The following is a 16263-nucleotide window of genomic DNA, read 5'->3' as shown; positions in this document are numbered from 1 at the left end:
ATTGCTGTTTTGATTGTGAAGATTTTGTAGTTCTGGTTAGCTGGGGCTGAAGAATCAGCTGTGATTAACAAGATACCAGAACTACTAAAGCAAAAACTTTGTATTACTGGGACTATTGATGCTGGTTAACTGGAGCTAAGAAATTAGCGGTGATTAAGAAGAGACCAGCATCATTGATGTGACATCTTCTGGAAGGGTTTTCTGAAAGCACAAAGAGGCTGTGTTCCAGAGATAGGCAAGGTTGTACTCCTTCTGCAGCGGGACTTGGTAATGTGTAAGGGTCACCCAGGTGGTACTGGTTTTGAAGGCATGAAGGGGTCACACAGAGCAGCTAAGGCTCGGCACTGTGAGAAGCCATGGAAGGCCATTGGTGAAGGTGCAGCCTCAGTTGCAATTGAAGGCCCAGGACTGAAGGGGTCATGCAGTGTTTTGGAGATGCCAGTACCATGAGATGACCACCAAGAGCAGCAGCAGCAGTGGAGTACAGGCATCTGGAGCCCAGAGGACGACGTGTGTGCTGCAAAGGGCATGGCTGGAGAAGTGACCCAAGCCCTTGGAGGAGCCCAGAAGATCATGAGTTGGATCCCAGATGTTGGACGGTTGGAGATTGATTTTTGCTTTGATTGTGACTGTGCCCTGATATTTTCCCTCTTGAAGGAAGAAACTATTTTAATGGAGCCCACAGTTAAGAGACTTTTAATTGTAAAAAGACTTTGGATTTTAAAAGAGATGGATATTTTAAAGAGATTGAGATTTTAAGAATATGTAAAGACTGTGGGACTTTTAAAGTTATTTAGACCTTGGGGACGAATAAGAATGTAAGGGTTGAGGCTTACTAATGATGTGTTTGTGTGTCAAGTTGACAAGGGGTCAATTATACTGGCTGGTTTTGTGTGTCAACTTGACACAGCTGGAGTTATCACAGAGAAAGGAGCTTCAGTTGAGGAAATGCCTCCATGAGATCCAACTGTAAGGCATTTTCTCAATTAGTGATCAAGGGGGAAAGGCCCCTTGTGGGTGGGACCATCTCTGGGCTGGTGGTCTTGGTTCTATAAGAGAGCAGGCTGAGCAAGCCAGGGGAAGCAAGCCAGTAAAGAACATCCCTCCATGGCCTCTGCATCAGCTCCTGCTCCCTGACCTGCTTGAGTTCCAGTCCTGACTTCCTTTGGTGATGAACAGCAGCTTGGAAGTGTAAGCTGAATAAACCCTTTCCTCCCCAACTTGCTTCTTGGTCATTATGTTTGTGCAGGAATAGAAACCCTGACTAAGACACCATCCCACAGTCACATCTCTGACCCATAATTGTTTCGGACTGAAAGATTACAGGGATGGAAATGGAGAGGAGCCTAAGGAAAAGATGGTTCAGGGACAGGCCCAAAGTGGGATCCAGCTCAAGGGGAGGTCCTGAGGCCTGGCACTATTACTGAGTTTATGGAGGGCTCACAAAAATGGACCTAGCACAGTCAGCTATTGGATGGAACACAGGGTCCCCAATGGAGGAGCTAGAGAAAGTACTCAAGGAGCTAAAGGGGTCTGCAACCCTATAGGTGGAACAACAATATGAACTAGCCAGTACCTCCAGAGCTCGTGTCTCTAGCTGCATATGTAGCAGAAGATGGCCTAGTCGGCCATCATTGGGAAGAGAGGCCCCCTGGTCTTGCAAACTTTATATGCCTCAGTATGGGGGAACGCCAGGGCCAAGAAGTGAGAGTGGGTGGGTAGGGGATTGGGGGTGAGGGTCTGGGGGACTTTTGGGATAGCATTGGAAATGTAAATGAGGAAAATACCTAATTAAAAAAAGGGAAAAATGGATCTAGCATGATCACACTCTGGAAGACCCAAAAAGCAGATGAAAGAAAGAGTCAGATGCAGATATTTGCACCCAACCAATGGACAGAAGCAGCTGACCCCTGTTGTTGAATTAGGGAAGGCTGAAAGAAGCTGAGGAGAATGACGATCCAGTAGGAAGACCAGCAGTTTCAATTAGTCTGGACCCCCAAGATCTCTCATACACTGGACCACCAGACAGCATACACCAGCTGATATGAGACCCTAACACACATACAGTAGAGGACTTCCGGGTCTGTGTTCATTCAGAGATGATGCACCTAACCCTCAAGAGACTGGAGGCCCCAGGGAGTTTAGAGATCAGGTGGGGTTGGGGTGGGTATATCCATGTGGAGACAGGATAGGGTGGGGAGAAGGTGTGGGATGTGAAACAGTCGGAGGGTAGATGGGAGAGGTGGGGAATAAAATATGGAATGTAAAAAGATGAATTACAAATAAAATTAAATTTAAAAAATACTGTGAGTGCCCACTAGTAAGTTGAGATAATGTGGTCTAAGGGACAAAAGCCCAGATTCATCCATGATCACATGCCAGCCTCATACCAAGATGTTTCTGAGTCATGTTAAAGAAATTGCTTTACTTCATGTCTCCCCATCATCTCTACTGCTTATTGGAGATAGTGCACACACTTTCTTTCCTTCTGGTGTACTGATAATTAGATAATGTCCAAGAAACACTATGGGCTCCTTATAACGGGCACTTTGTATCTGTGAGCTATCACAATTGCTTAATAAATTAAGTTAAGAACAAAGTCAGGCCCATGTGTCTGACTTGCTTTGTGGTAGAATTCTTCTTAGCTCCTGGAACAAGCTGGGCCAACCCTCAAGGAAATTAGTACTACAACTCGTGCTCCAATTAAGACTCTGGGAAACTGTCTTGAATGAGCCAGACACTTGTTTTAATGTAAGCTAAATTGTTCACAGAACAAAACCAAAATCACTTCTTTTCTCTCCTTTCTACTGTTACAAAGATAGATATCCTTGGATGAAAAGTAAGAGGATAGCCAGACTTAGAACTACACTGCATCCTCTGACGCTAGGTCCTTACAGCTTGCCCCCCCCCCCTTTTTAAAATTTTTTTTTCATTTCCAAATTTTTTAATTAGGTATTTTCTTCATTTACATTTCAAATGTTATCCCAAAAGTCTCCCATACCCTCCCCCCTCCACTCCCCTACACACTCACTCTCACTTCTTGGCCCCTGGCATTCCCCTGTACTGAGGCATATAAAGTTTGCAAGACCAAGGGCTCTCTCTTTCCAATGATGGCTGACTAGGCCATCTTCTGCTACATATGTACTGCTTGCCCCTTTTAACTTCAGAGTATGACTCAATATGTACAAGACAAGGCCATGTTCTTGAAAACACACATTTTAAGTATTTGCTTTGTACATCGACATCCTGTTATTAAAGTGCAAGAGAATGGCATGGTTATACCTTTAAAAGTTCACACAAAAAAGTAAATGTAACATACCCTAAGCAAGAAATGAAAAGGAACTCACACATGCAACATGCACACACGTGCGTGCACACACAGGCACACACACACACACACACACCCCTACATTTTTGAAGTCTAGGTCCAAAGCAAAGAAGTTGTCATAAGTCCCTAATATATTTCCTATCAAGTCATCATCCAATTGGCCCCTGGTGACAACATGGAATTGATTAGTAACTGTCACTTCCATATCAACATTCTCGGGGCAGTTTTCAATCTCTCTTCTAAAATTTTTGTCCTGTCCCTTGTCTTCACATCCTCAGATCAGGTCCACAGTTTCTGGTACAGAAACACATATCTACGTGTCATGCCATGATGAATGCCCACGTAATCACCAGCATTGTTTCCAAAGTGAAACATTGTTGAACAAAGCACACTGGAGCCTTCCTCTTCTCTTTGACAACCAATATTCCTATGGCCAGAATGCTTGGTGCTATTACACATCTTGTGATCTCCGTTCTTGACAAATTGCCCAGCTACCAGTCTTAATCTTTTAAACAAAAATTGCTGAAAGATACACATGCACGTGCACACATAGGTCTACTAAATTTGACTGTTAATTGAAGCAGATACTCAGAAAATTCAGTGGTATAAGGAGATAAAATGAAATATTCTGAAAGCACAGCAGACTACCTTTTAAACCACAACTTATATGAATGCTTTATTAGAAACAACAGACTCGTATTATCCACTGCATTTCAGCTCCCTGAGGGCAAATCCAATGTCTGGTTTATTTAAAAACATATCCTTCTGTTTGAATGCAGCTTGTAAAAGAGCTCACAGCACTGGACAAGAGATTTACTAGGAACTAGTTAAGTTGATATTCGCAAAAATCCATCAATTCCTTGTATGGAGTACACCTCACCAAAAAGACACTCCCTACCTTTGATTATTAATTTAAACTTAGCCCCTATAAAATGATTTACAAGAGATGGTCCTATATTTCACTATGTAGAATCTATGGTTTAACTTAGAACTTCGCTGTCTCCTCCAGGTCGTTCCCCAGGGGATCATGGTTTAGAAAAGATCTAAGAAAAATGCAGCATTTCCCATATTCTTGTGTCCTTGAAAACCATTTATTACTAGATTTTGGAAAAACAAATAAACAGAAATTCTATCTCAAGCCACTGATTGAATTTTTACAGTGAGAGTTCACCTTGAAAAATACACAGTGACAATGAGTGGATTTAGTCATTCATGTGATCTAAAGTTTCCCCCGTGACTCCCACTGAGAGTGCACCCACTTCAGGGGGACAAGTACACAAAACTTTTGAGTACCTGGAGCTGAGAAAATATATCACGCTACAGAGAAGTAACTTGTACACTATGCTGAAAGTGAGGGGCAAAACAAAACCTCTTCCTATCTCTTACCAATGCACTGGCTAAGAAAATCTAAGCAACATATCATTCTGTACGTTGGGAAATAACTCCCTCCTCCCCTATGCAATCTCCCTTTGGTATTCACGTTCCCACAGACAGCATACATTCATGTCTTACCTTTCACTCACTGGAGACTGTTACGGATCCTTCCTGATATATCCAGCAGGAATGCAAGATGATGCGTGCTCCTCACCCCCCAGTGGCATTTGACTCCACTCCATGCAATCCCTCAATGCAGTATGGATGAATGGGCTAAGTTCAGGTTCACTGCCCTACAGTGTCTTTATTCCTCATAGCACAGAACTAGAAAGCCAGTGAGCACTGGCTGCTGCCGCCACGACACTGTTCTTGTTCCAACTAATGGAAAAAGCGGGCCACAGAAAGCTCTCTGCTAGCTCTCTCTCCTCCTGCTTGCGTTGACAAAGTTAAAGCTGCAGCATTGAAAAAGAACAAAAGGAAAATACAAGGCAAACTGCCTCTGTGGAGGAGCTTTTTCTTCCAGCAAAGCATTATCCAAGGCAGATTTTTGGACAGCCTCCGAAGCCTGGAACTTTACTGACCCAAAGCCCTAGAGCTAAAGGCACCTGGACCTGGCAGTCATTGGGTGCCCCATCAGAACCTCAGCAACATACCTGAGGAGTGCAGTAAGGCCAGCAAATAAACATCCAATAACTTGCAGAGAATGAGGCCGACAGCTTAACCTTGCTCCTGCCTTCAATGATGCCAAAGTGTTCTGTTTGCTTAGGACTCTCCTTTTACCAACATTCAATTTGAATGAGCCAGGGCAAGCACACTGCTCATCAGCTCCTGAGAACAGGATGCATTTATGTGAAACACGAGGAGAATGCCTAATGCTGAGCCATCCTCTGCATTCCCAGGAGCTATTATTACAGGGCTAGCTTACATGGCACTGCACTTCCTTTAGCACTGCAACTTCAAGCCAGTATCTCTGCACACACACACACACACACAAACACACACACCCCTCAAATGCCATGATTGCTACATATTGATGGAAATGCCTTCAAAAAGTTGTTACCTCCTCCCAGGAAAAAGATTGGGAACCCTTATATAAAGTGAGCTGACTATCAGGTTTTTCTCCCTGCTTTTCATCAGTGACTTCCCAGGATGAGAGAAAATGATTGCCAAGGCCCTATGGAATGGCAAATTTATGCTGAAAAGGAACTCAGTTTTGCTCCTTTACTGGTAAAAAACTGAGACACCTTAGGAACAAACATGGAACCTTGGCTTTCATCCATCTTTGACATAAGACATTAAGTAAAATCTTAATAAAACTCATTATCTAAAAGTACATGATCTTATATAACTCAATATATCACGTGGGCATCTGGATATACATGGTTAACATGACATTGATTTTAAATGACCTATTTGCAATAGAAAGGAAAAGAAACTCTTTTGGCACATTATATGGTTTTACATTTTCTCATCCTGTGTAGTAGATCAATTTGCAAAGTCTCTATTGTTTTGGTAGTTTTCTTCCATGTTAAAATTGTTCAATAATTGGTTCAAATATTCAGCTTTGTGGTACAGGTCAAGAAACCATTGTCAGGCTGACAAGATGACTCAGCTGGTGAAGATGCTTGCTGACATACCTCAGGATTTGAGTTTCATCCCTAGAGTCTATAGATGAAAGAGAGAGTCAACTCCTGGAACGCTGGTCTCTGATACACACACAAACACATATTTTTAAAAGAAGCAACTGGTTCACTATAACAAAATGAATACAAAGCTACATAGAACACTCACAAGAGAATGAAGAAAAATATTTTTCTAGTTTCCTTTCTGTTGCTATGATAAAATACTTTGACAAAAACTACTGAAGGAAGAATGGGGTTTATTAGAGCTCACAATTTCAGGAGACAGTCCACCACGATAGAGAAGTCAAGGTCGTGGTAACATGAAGCAGCTGGCCACATGCGTAGTCAAGCACAGAGAAAGCATGAACTCATGTGTGCTTGACAGTGCTCTGTTGGTGTGGGGCAATGGGCTATGCACAGACAGTCTGGTCTCCAGTCGAGTTGAGGTCTGAACCCTGGTAGAAACTGTTGGTGGTAATTCCCACCTACATGGGACGAAACGTGTTTCCTCCTTTCTCCTGGAAGTTACTACCCCACAGGCCCCACAGGAAAAGCGTGGCTTTTAGTCACGTACACTATGTCCCAAGCTTCTGACCTTCAGGCTAGACTCCTTCCCAGTTACCTAACAACAGCAAGATAACACAACCCACTATAAGAGGGGCTGCTTGGCCTCTCCTTTGCTCTCTTAAGCTTTTACTTTTCTTACTCTCCCTCTTACTCTCTTCCTCTTCCTCTCTCTCTCACTCTCTAAGCTTTTACCTCTCTCATCCCATGTAGGTGGGAATTACCACCAATAGTTTCTACCAGGGTTCAGAACTCAACTCGACTGGAGACCAGATTGTCTGTGCATAGACCATTGCCCCACACCAACTAAGCATTGGAAAGCACACATGAGTTCATGCTTTCTCTGTACTTTCTCTAGCCTTTCTTCTCTCTCTCTCTCTCCTTTCCCCCCTTCTCTCCTCTTGGTCATGGCCAGTCTCTCTCTCTCTCTCTCTCTCTCTCTCTCTCTCTCTCTCTCTCTCTCTCTCTCTCTCTCTCTCTCTCTCCCTATTCTCTTTCCCCCTGCCTTTCTACAATAAAGCTTTAAAACCATAGACTGTCTCTGTTCATCATGGCCTGTTGTGCTTGGAAGATGGGATAGGCTTTCTCCTAACAAGCTGTGTCTAATCTCCTGTCACAAGGCCTTCCTGTGCTCCAGCCATGGACTAGACTAAGGACTCTCACCTGCATAGGAACCTCTCTCCCTCTGTCCTTTCTCCTGTATCTTCAGGGCCAACAGTGTTGCCCCAGGTATTGGGGGCTGCCCCTTGTCCACCCCCCACCATGTGGGGTCAGTGTCTTCACACAGCCTGATGCCCACCAGGGGCCGAGTGGAAAGCATCCAGCAGTCCTACCGAGTCTACCTGCCCAGAGCACAGAAACTCAGGCCTGATGCAAGCTTTCTCCCTGCCCCCTCTTCCCCTATACCCAACAGCCCTACAAGTTGGCTCTCTCCTTTTTTGCTCTATCGGGGCCCAGCATATGAAATGGTATGGCTCACACTTATAGTAGGGCTTTCTACCTCAATTAGGATAAATAAGAATATTTTTCATAGGCCAACCTGACCCAAATAATCTCTTATTGAGACTCTTTTCATGGTTTTCTAGATTGTATAAAGTTGACAATTAATACTATCATATAGATCTCATTAGGAAAGGGAAATAAAAGAGACAGATATGGATATAGTGCTAGAATTGGAGGATCAAGTGGAAAGGCAGAGAGGAGAGGGCCTTGTGGGAGGGAATACAGGTAGAGACAGCTAAAATTAAAGGTAATTTGAGGGATAGTATAGAAACCTAATGCAGTAGGAAATTCATTTATATGAACATCCAATAACTTGCAGATAATGAAACCAACAACTTAACCTTGCTCCTACACACACACACACACACACACACACACACACACAAAGAGAGAGAGAGAGAGAGAGAGAGAGAGAGAGAGAGAGAGAGAGAGAGAGAGAATATAAATAATGGAGATCACAGAAACCTAACTGACCATCTCTTGTTGAGAAATGAAGTCTCCAGTATCAGGATTGGGCTGCATCTAGCTGAATTATTGTCCAAAGGGAGCTTCACTCAAATCCTGCAGCAACCAAGGGTGTTTCCAAAACTATAAGTTGTTCTCCAAAAACTTATAGGAAGGCCACAATGCTGAAGAATACACCTACATAATTCATTAAACATAAAGATATTGAGCTGGTGCTTACATAGAGCCTTCACCCATACATTGCATTGTCCTGGTTACAAGAAGGTATTTTTCTTTGTCTCTCTGTCTGTCTCTCTGTATCTCTGTCTGTCACCCTCTCTCTCAAAAAAAAAAATAATACCATAAACACCAGTCAGCCACAGCTACAGCCTCTTTATCTATAATGATGTCCTGCCTACAAGGCAAAGGTGTATAAAGCTTGCAAGAATAAACAACCAATATCTGATTTGACTTAAGACTCACTCCACACTATGGAACCAATACCTGATACTGCTTGGTTGACCAAGAACCAGAAATCAGATGTCCTGGAAATCTAGCATAAAATCATATAACACTGGTCTAAATAAAGAAAAAAAAATGTAGTGAGAAAATGACTCCTAATGATATTCTGTTATACTCATAGATCAGTCTTCTTCAGTCATCATCAGAGAAGCTTCCTGCCACAGCAGACAAGCACAAATATACATAGCCATAGCCAGACATTAAACCGAGTGAGAGATCTTGGAACATCCATCTCTAAGTGAGAATTTTCCCTCATAGCCCTTCTGCTAGAACTCAGGGAATCCCTTGGTATAGAGAGTGGAAATAGTGTAAGTGCCAGAGGGGATGAAGGACACCAAGAAAAGGAGGCTGTCTAAATCAACCTGAGCAAAATGCATATGAACCCATAGAGGTTGAAGCAACATACACAGAGGCTGCACAAAGCTGGGCCAGGTATTATGACTTCAGGCCTAGTGGGGTTTTTAATGGGATTCTGGAGTGTGTGAATGAGTGCATCTCTGATTTCTGTACTTTCTCTTGGGTTCTTTTCATTTTGATTTGTCTTGTCCAATGTAAATGTGATAGTTTTTATTTTATTGTATTATATTTTATTTTGTTAGTTTAGAAAATGAGTGAATGAAGTAATTAAGTAACTAAAACTTGGTCATTAGTGTAAAGTTTAACAACTGACCTGTCAGTTAAACCAGGTAGGAGAGGGGAAACCAACTTTCCCCAGTTTGCGGCTCTTTAGGTTTGTTGTTGTTGTTGTTTTCTTTTCTTTTTGGAGATGGTATTTTATTGGTTTGGGTTTTTTTGTTGTTTTTATTTGCTTCAGAAAGAATTTGAAGTAAGAGGAGTAAGGACAGGGAGAGAATCTGGAAGAGCTCAGTGAAGGTGAACAATATAATAAAAATACATTTAAGTTGAAAGCTTATTTTAAAATATAAAACTATGATAGAAATGAACTATAAGTTGTAAATGCTAATTAACCCAACATCCAATGTATGTAACAAAGGAAAAATCTTTCACATAACAAAAACTTCCACTTGTATCTCTTAAGCTTTGTGAAACTGTCTAATGTTTCCCTGGATCCAGCTACTTAAAGAGGTGGCTTATTAATATGGTTATTCCCAATAGACAGAAAGATATTAATAAATAATGACATCTAGTCTGAAATCAAACATTAAAGTCTAATTAATAGGGTTGTGAATATGATAAAATGTATTATGTACATGTATAAAATTATTCTTAAATTTTCAATTTTATTTAATTTTTCAATGTATGGATGTTTTGCCTACATATATATCTGTGTATCACATGTGTGGCATGTGCCTATATTGGCCATGAGAAAGCATCTGAAACCTGGGAACTTCAATTACAAATGGTTGTGAGCCACTGAGTGGGTGCTGGAAATCAAACTTAGGTCCTCTGGAAGCAAAGCCATTACTCTTAACCACTGAGCTGTTTCTCTAGTGTCAACATCACCACAATTACTCAAATTACCCATCAATGTTGTTTTCTGTCAACCTATCTTTGAAGCTGTAGATGATTTTATTCTCCCTGATCTAAGAACCTGTTTGCAGAAACAGGGAAGTGGGACAAAGTTGCAGAGATGGGAGAGGAGAGGAGAGGAGAGGCGGAGGAGGAGGAGGAGGAGGAGGAGGAGGAGGAGGAGGAGGAGGAGAGAGAGAGAGAGAGAGAGAGAGAGAGAGAGAGAGAGAGAGAGAGAGAGAGAGAGAGAGAGAATCTAATAGTATAGGAATAAGTATTGAGTTAGATGAATCTCATCTTAGTGTCAATGAAAGATAAAAATGTCTGATTATGAGATTTTATAAATAGATCATAAATCAACAGATTAAAAATAAATTCTAGTAGAGTCCTAGACTCAACACAAGGCCTAAGTATACACAGAGGGTTTCTAATCATAGCTCAGACATTTCAGGCCATTAATATACATCAGGGAAGTATGAGTGGCTATTGGGAAGGGGAAACAGATGCATATGTTAGTGCCTATGATTAGGGTAGAAAAAAAATTAGGCAAATGTTCTGTCAAGCTCTCTCTGAAGGGAAGCGAGGTTTTGTGATTATGATTGCTCACAGATAGCTAGGACAGTCGGATGATGTGTTCCAACATTTGGGGGAATGTGAAGGCAGCTGGTAGGAAATAGTGACTATAAATACTAACTCAAAACCTCCAAATAGATGATGCTGTGGATGGAGGATTTGTGTGTACTCATATAAGCATTTCTGAAGAGTCACTGGTAGACTATGCTCAGTGCTGCCCATTGGTGGATATGAGGGTGAGTACTGGATCACACCTACCAGACCAGAAGGAACTCATGGCCATAAATCTCAGGATGCTTTCCCTCATTTTCCAAAGTGACTATGGAGGACTCCACAAGGAGAATTATTGGTTGCACCCATCAAAACATCCAGGTACTTCAAAACAGATGATACTTATCTTGGCAAATGTATTGAAGAGAGAAGCTGAGGAGCATCTAAGGATTTTTCCCCCTTAAGTTCTAAAAAATAGTGGGAGACCACATAGTTGGGCTTTAGATTATTTACAAAACGATTTGTCCCACAGACTTCTTTGCTTTGTTAGCTGGAAGATAATATAATTTTATGGTCAGATAGGGGTTGACTCTTTCTCTCTGTGAGGCACTTGACACAAAATGTATTCCAAGGGCCAATTGAAACCATCAGGTTAAAATACTACTACTACTACTAGTAGTAGTAATGGTGATGGTAATAATAAGAAGAATAAAAGAAAGGAAGGGAAAGGAAGAAAAAACAGCAAGTAGAAATTGTTACAAATATGGCTCAAAACAGAGGAAAAGTATATGCTATTTGCCTCGAGAAACTTGCAGCATTTATAATCTGAGAATGGGGTTTTTAAAGAGCAAAGACTTGTTAGAGTTTCGAGCAATCAGAGTCTGATTATTGCTTAATGACTGAACTCTCTTGAAGATTCCACAATAATTAAAATGCAAAAAGGAGGAAAGAGGAGGAAATGTTATAGAAGAATTTGAATTTGTAAACGCCAGAGTGAAAGCATGTGAAATGTAATGTTCTGTCTGCAAAATGAATTATTTCCTTTTCAGTAAGCCGTTAGTTAAAACTCCACTAATTCAACAGAGCAAAGTGTGTGAGTCAGCCTGCTCCATGAAAACATGAAGTCATACATATGGTGATTATGCACTTGACTTCATGATTCCGAGTCAAAATTATGCAAGGCTTTTCCACTCTGTACGTGATGAAGTCTTAAATGTAAGGAGGTTGTCCTGTACCTTCAGGATCACTGGGTGAGGTAGCAGCTGGAAGAACGCCTGTGTAACTATTCCCCTAACTCTAAAAATTTTCCAAGCTAGATTGCTCATTGCTGTAACCAAACACCTGACATTAAACAACTTAGAGGAGGAAAGATGTTTTGTGACCCATAATTTGATGGTGCATTCTTCATGGAAAGGGTGTGGCAGAAAGAAGAGTTTTCAGCTGTGGTGGCAGGGAAGTGAAGCTGGTTGCTCACATCTTAATAGATCAGGAAGCAGGGAGAGCGAGACAGGAATGAAGGTCTACTCTGGAGCAACCTATTCTCTCCAACTAGGTCCTATGTGTCCAGTGATCCACAGCCTCCCATAATTGCGTCACTAGCTGGGGCCCAAGTGTTCAATACTATAAGCTGTACTACTTGGGGATATTTTACATCCAAACAATAACAATAGTTCTTTGTTACATAGTGGCACCAGATGACCAGGGATCAATCTTTCAACCATTTTCCACCCTGAGAAACAGTCCCAGGAAGATGGTAAGGTCCTGCCATACTTCATCACAGATACCTTCAACCCGTAGCTTATCCTGCACTGATAAATGACCTCAAACTTGATTGACAAGGAAGCCAGTTCTCTGGAAGAACAGAACAAAGAGGAAGGAGCATTCTGTGTGACCTGAGAAGCCAGCACATCTGCATGACCATTACAGCTTTACCCAGATCCAAACACTCTTAATACACTGGATAGTAACAGATGTCTGTGGCAGGACACTGAGGAAGACAACTGTAGCTGGAGCCCTGGGAGTAACATCACTGCACCTCAAACAGGGTTATCCAGCCTGTTATCCTGGCTTGGGTTCTCCTCATAGCTGCTATAGTGGAATCATGACTGATCTGCTTGAACTCTTAAGATTTGGTCCTAATGCAGTTGGAGGCAATGTTCACCCCTGACCTGGGCAGCAGGAATTAAAAAGCAAAACAAATCCACCTTTACTTGCCTTTTCGTTTTTTTTCAGTTTAGTTTGTTTTTCAGAGTCAGATTCTACAGTCCAGGCTAGCCTAGAACTCACTAGATAGCCCAGAATGGCCTAAGTCTCGTGACTATCCTCCTGTCTCAGCACTGCACATGCTAGAATTACAGGTGTGGATTCCTATGCCTAGTAAAGGTTTTTTTTTTTTTAATTTATTCAAAGTGCTGCTAATATTTGGAGGAGGTTGAGAACAACCAGAGTAACACGGACAGTCTTCTGGCAACTTCTAGAAGTTAACAAATGTCAAACATTAGGAAGTTTGTCTGTGGCTATTGTTAATATGATCACAATACAGAAAATATAGATTTAATCAATAATGAAACACTGACCCAGACAGGATAACTCTTGCCTATAATCTCAGTGCTGGGAGGTCAGCTTTGGCAGATGTTTGTGAGTTCAAGGCCAGCCTGGCCTACTACATAGCAAGGTCTTGTTGCCCTCTTCCAATTAGCTAATTAATTTTAAAACAATAATTCAGGGAATACCAGTGGAGCCAAGCATTGCTTGAGATAAACAAAAGACAGGGTGAGTAGAATGGGTGGGTAGGGAAGTGGGGGGGGGGAGGGTATGGGGGACTTTTGGGATAGCATTGGAAATGTAATTGAGGAAAATACGTAATGAAAAAAATATATATATAAAGAATAAATAATTGATTGATAGCAGGACTGAGGGGAGGGAGGTAAAATGCTTGCTGCTCAAAAAGAAGGTCCTAGGTTTGGATCCTCAGCACCCACACAAAAACTGGGAGTCACAGTGCATGCCTGTAACCTCAACCCTAGTGGCAGAGACAGGCAGATTTCCCCCCAGACAGTGAGTGACTAGTTCAGTGAGGAACTCTGCCTCAAATAATAAGGTGCATGAATGATTGAGGAAAAACATCAACCTCTAGCTTCCGAATGTGTATCCTTAGGCAAACATGAGTATGCATGAGCATGTGCACAAGCACATGTGCATACACACACACACTCACAGAGAGAGAGAGAGAGAGAGAGAGAGAGAGAGAGAGAGAGAGAGAGAGAGAGAGAGAAAGAGAAAGAGAGAGATGGATAGAGAGAGATGGACAGAGAGAGACAGACAGAAAGACAAAGTTTGGAGCTGTGACAAAAGGATGGACCATCTAGAGACTGCCATATTCGGGGATCCAACCCATAATCAGCTTCCAAACGCTGACACCATTGCATACACTAGCAAGAGTTTGCTGAAAGGACCCAGATATAGCTGTCTCTTGTGAGACTATGCCGGGGCCTAGCAAACACAGAAGTGGATGCACAGTCAGCTAGTGAATTGATCACAGGGCCCCCAATGGAGGAGCTAGAGAAAGTACCCAAGGAGCTAAAGGGATCTGCAACCCTATAGGTGGAACAACATTATGAACTAACCAGTACCCTGGAGCTCTTGACTCTAGCTGCATTTGTATCGAAAGATGGCCTAGTCGGCCATCACTGGAAAGAGAGGCCCATTGGACTTGCAAACTTTATATGCCCCAGTACAGGGGAACGCCAGGGCCAAAAAGTGGGAGTGGTGGGTAGGGGAGTGGGGGGACGGTATGGGGGACTTTTGGGATAGCATTGAAAATGTAAATGAGGAAAATACCTAATAAAAATATTAAAAAAAGAAAGACAAAGAGAGAAAGAAGGGAGACTGAGAGAGATATACACACAGACATAACCATACCCCTTCAAATCCCCCACAGTCTAAAAAGAGGAATGTCTAGTCTTTGGCAAGTATCTCAGTGTTGATACTATTCCACATTAATTAAAAATTTGGGTTGCTTGATAAAATGTAGAATCTTTAGCTAAACATGAATTTCTGATAAATAATAAATATTGCAGATCTATGTATACCTTAAAAATTGCATGGGATGATAACTTATTCCATGCAATATATATTATGTCCCAAATATGATTCCTATGTATACTAAAATCATTTACGTAGAAATAAAATTTATTATATATTATGTATTTTTTATTTGCAATATATGACCACTCTGTTCATAATGAATCCTACATGTACTCGGGAGCATAAATGCCAAACTCTTGTGTTAGCCACAATTATTAAGCATAGTGTGGAACATTTATCTTTTCTAGAAATTACAACTGTGCATATCTGGAGGTACCTTGGCTCATGGTAAAGAGATTCTTAAATGGGCACAATATTTACTGTCCTGACATTCTATCAGCTTGCACATAGGAAGTCGCTAAAATCATCTTTATATCCTTGAATTCTGCAACTATGGATTTAATCAACTCAGGATAAAAAATTTCCGCAACAAAAATCAAAAGCACTGCAAAAGTACAATTTTAACTAACAGCAAGTAGAGAAAATAGACATACTACGTACTTCCCTCTCATAGTCCCCCTCCTAGTCTCTCTAATACTTACATGAGCACTGTTTTCCTGGAGTCTAGTTTGGGTAGTGTAGTCAGACCTTGCATAGCTGCCTCTGCAGTGAACACATACTGAGTTTATTGTCATTATTCCCTAACCACCAGAATTTACATAACATTTGAATTTTATTGGGCATTATAAGTAAACTCAAGATGATTTAAAGGATACTAGAGGACTGTCGAAAACACCACAGCACTTTAAAATACACTGTGAACAGCAGCCCCTTCAGAATCTGTGGACTTTGCTATGATCAAGGGAGTCCTAGAACAGATGCCCCATAGATGCTGAGGGATGACCAGACTTAAACTAAAATAAAAACAAAACAGGAGCTGGAGAGATGGCTCAGTGGGTAAATATACTTGCTGCGTAAACTTCACCACTCAAGTTCAGATCCCTGGAGACCAGGTCAAAAGCTGGTTGTGGTGACAAATATTTCCAATTCTAGCACTTCTACAATAACACAGAAGATGGAGACAGGAGATTCTCTGATAGGCTTGTGGACTAGCAAGTGACAGAAACAAGAGACCCTGCCTCAAAACAAGTAGACAAGAACCAACATGTGTCACAGCATGACTTTACCTGTATCTACAAATGACACACAATACACAAACCAAAAAGCATTTGAATTAAATCAGAACAAAATAAACTCTTAGTTCAGGAGTTAAAAAATTGTTTGGCAGATAATGGCTAATTAGAGACATGCTAATGGAGAATGGGTTGTGGTAGTTTTATAGCAAAA

The 16263-nt window shown here is 41.5% G+C and overlaps 1 protein-coding gene across 5 annotated transcripts in view; it reads right to left on the bottom strand.

The window, feature by feature from the left end:
* Frmpd4 (FERM and PDZ domain containing 4) overlaps positions 1-16263 on the bottom strand; it is a 667256-nt gene that overhangs the window by 385896 nt on the left and 265097 nt on the right. The window contains exon 1 of one of the 5 annotated variants that reach the window (XM_021153410.3): positions 4841-5303. The exons of the other annotated variants lie outside the window; for them this stretch is intronic. The gene's annotated coding sequence lies outside the window, so the exon portion shown is untranslated. Of the gene's footprint in view, positions 1-4840; positions 5304-16263 lie in introns of those variants that run through there. 5 annotated transcript variants of the gene reach the window in all.

This window comes from Mus caroli, unplaced genomic scaffold (genome assembly GCF_978045245.1).
Source record: "Mus caroli unplaced genomic scaffold, Mus_caroli_1 scaffold_5, whole genome shotgun sequence".
NCBI lineage: Eukaryota > Metazoa > Chordata > Mammalia > Rodentia > Muridae > Mus > Mus caroli.
This window is presented reverse-complemented; position numbering and strand designations above follow the sequence as displayed.